General features: G+C 48.7%; 1 non-coding gene across 1 annotated transcript; it reads left to right on the top strand.

Annotated features, from left to right (window-relative positions):
• Positions 1-415: 415 nt before the first annotated feature.
• On the top strand, positions 416-553 carry LOC119929109. The gene has a single exon (XR_005451249.1). It is a non-coding gene; the product is annotated as a small nucleolar RNA SNORA7 (small nucleolar RNA).
• The last annotated feature ends 2,388 nt before the right edge of the window (positions 554-2,941 follow it).

Here is a 2,941-nt window from a genome sequence, read left to right as displayed (position 1 = left end):
GCCGTGCCCTTGCAACTAGGCCATGCTGCTTCTCTTATGTTCACATCCTCTGGACTGTAAGCTCGTTGTAGGGGGACAGTTCTGTTGTATTGTCTCCCAAGAGCATAGTACAGTTCTCCGCACACAGTAAGTGCTCAATAAGCACAACTGATTGATTGATTTCGCTGTCGCTAAGTTAACGGAATTGGGGCCAGGGAGACCAGATTTCCACCTTTCTTAAAATTAACTACAGTGGTCACACAGTCATCCCTTCCTGCAAGCCACTGAACTCTGAAAACCGTAAGTCTTCTCGGCAGCCTCCCTTTTCAAATCTGCCCCAATTGTAGCCAGAGAACTAGGCATTCAGACGATAAACTAGGGCCTCTCATCATCATCATCATCATCAATGGCATTTACCGAAACCTATTAAGTGCAGTCCCTCTCAGGATCGCACCTGGAGAGTTTCCAGTCCTCTACCAGTCTCGACTTCAGGAGGGAGAGTCGAGCAGAGGCCTATCCATTGCATTCCTAGTTTGGGCACTGGCTAGCGAGTGGAAGGCAATCTGCTACAAGTCAAAACTCACCTGGGCTGGGCAGCAGCGGCATGGGAGGGAGTCGAGGGCAGAGGCTCAAGTTTACCACGTGGAAGGTGGCAATGGTAAACCGCTTTTGTATTTTTACCAAGAAAACTCTGCGGATACACCATCGGAACGACTGCAGATGGAGGTGGGACGTTCTGGGAGAGATGGGTCCATGGAGTCGCGATGGGTCGGCGACGACTCGACAGCATAAGACAAATGAAGTGCAGAGCACTTAGTAACACGCAACGGGAGTAAAAGGCTTGGTCTTGGCCCTTGAGAAGCTTACAGTCTATTGGTGGCATTTAAGTTTGCTCAGCTCCAGACAAGCAGCGTGGCTCAGTGGAAAGAGCACGGGCTTTGGAATCGGAGTGCATGGGTTCAAGTCCCAGCTCCGCCAATTGTCAGCTGTGTGACTTTGGGCAAGTCACTTCACTTCTCTGTGCCTCAGTTACCTCATCTGGAAAACGGGGATGAAGACAGTGAGCCCCCCGTGGGACAACCTGATCACCTTGTAACCTCTCCAGCGCTTAGAACAGTGCTTTGCAAATAGTAAGCGCTTAATAAATGCCATTAAAAAAAAAGTCCCATCAGCCAAAAGGAGACATAGCTGCTTTGCTTACTCAGGAGTCTGAAACCCCAAGTGGGAGACTTCCCCATGACCACTTTATCTACAAATTTACCAAGGTCAGCTTCCAGTGATGTGAAGCCCTGACAGGGCATTGGATGGAAAAGAATCTCCTCTAGGATTTAAATCGGATTAATCAAGCTGCAGATAAATACCTCATTGCCCATGTTCTGTTGTCCTCCCCTCCACAAAAGACGGTCTTTTATAGTCACACTGTGTGAACTAAAGAAAGACTTCTCAAAATCAGTCAGGAAATGCGGAAGTTAACACGTCTCACACTGCATGGGTTGCACATTTGGATGCTGAGGAAGGTTCCGGCACGCTCGGCTTATCATTTTGACCGTAGCACGCGGTGACATCTCCGTAACCCCGTCTCTTGCAGTTCCTTCTGTTTTCCTTTACTCACGTCCACGTTCAATCCAGGTGGAAAAATCAATCCAAATCCCCTCTATGTTCAGGCTGGTGTTCGCATAGGAAGGCAAGGGACCTTCAGCGGCTGCAGGTTTTTCCACACCTCTCGCCTTTCAGTTTTATTTCTGTAATTAAGAAATGCGCCAATTCCAGCCCAGAATTAAGGGGGCTAGTGCCTCTAAAACTCTTTAACTACATAATGATCCCAGACCCATTTCATTTGCTCGTTTCACTGGGGTTCGCAAGAGGCTGGAGGAAGATTTTTAGAAGCGGTATTAGCCGTCCACCCACCTTCTGGTGCAGGTTACGCGGCGAGACTGGCTAATGCTCAGCATTAGCACTGCCCTTGCCGGAACGGGGTGGGTTTCGCCTGGGAATCAGTAACGCTCAGGCCATGTAGAACCACTGCCTAAAGCTATGCAGCAAGCAGGGTTCACAGTTGAGTGAACATCAATGCATAATGAGTGGAGGCATTTCAATGCAAATAAACGCTGAATATGAAGGATTAAAGAAAGGGGAAATTAATCTTATTCATAACGCGGGGTACTTTTTTTCTGTTTTTTTTTTTTTTTGGTTAGTCTTACACACAACTGCTGGAGGGAATCCAACTTCCCCAGTGATATTGCTGCTTTATAAAAAGCAGAACATACACATTTAAAGCTGCGAATTTCCTCAAGATGCCAAGAACTGAGATTCTAACAGCCCTCTGGAGCAGCCGTGGAAACACAGTGTTTCCACTAAGTGAGGCCAGATAAACTAGCAAAAAAACAAAACAAAACAAAAAAAACCCAACCTCTCAAACCTACCCGCCCCCCCCCCTGCTTTTCCAACTCACATAGTTTTCTGGGGTGTGGACGCGCCTGAGGATTTGGTTGCAGCCTCGGAGCATTTGGAGATGTTTATCGAGAGGATTTTTTTGCGTGTGAGGAATCGTCAGGTCTGGGTGGCACTCCTGTGACCCGCTAAAGGAAGCCAGGTTCAGCAGCTGCTTCCATCAGCCTCCTCCAGGCCCCGGGGCCAAAGATCGTCCCATTTCCTTTCTCCAGTCCACAAGAAGCCAACCAGCTGACTCTGCTTTCGCTCTGTGAGAGGGAAGGAGCTGGAATGAAGTGCACTCCTCGTTTTTGGAAAGTCTTCCGTTTCGATCCCAGACCTGCCTCAGGGCGCAGTATCCCTCAGCCATCCAGAGATGCGGCCAGGGTGTCGCTTTTGGAAAGTATTCTCTAGCTCTAAGTACTCTTTAAAATAAGGAAAAGAAATCTCCATCGGGCAGGACCTGAAGCACAGAGCCGAGACCTCCTACCCCAACCCCACCTCGCATTTCTGAAGTGACTTGGACCCTCGG

The sequence above is a fragment of the Tachyglossus aculeatus genome, chromosome 5 (genome assembly GCF_015852505.1).
Source record: "Tachyglossus aculeatus isolate mTacAcu1 chromosome 5, mTacAcu1.pri, whole genome shotgun sequence".
NCBI classification, from domain to species: Eukaryota; Metazoa; Chordata; class Mammalia; order Monotremata; family Tachyglossidae; genus Tachyglossus; species Tachyglossus aculeatus.
This window is presented reverse-complemented; position numbering and strand designations above follow the sequence as displayed.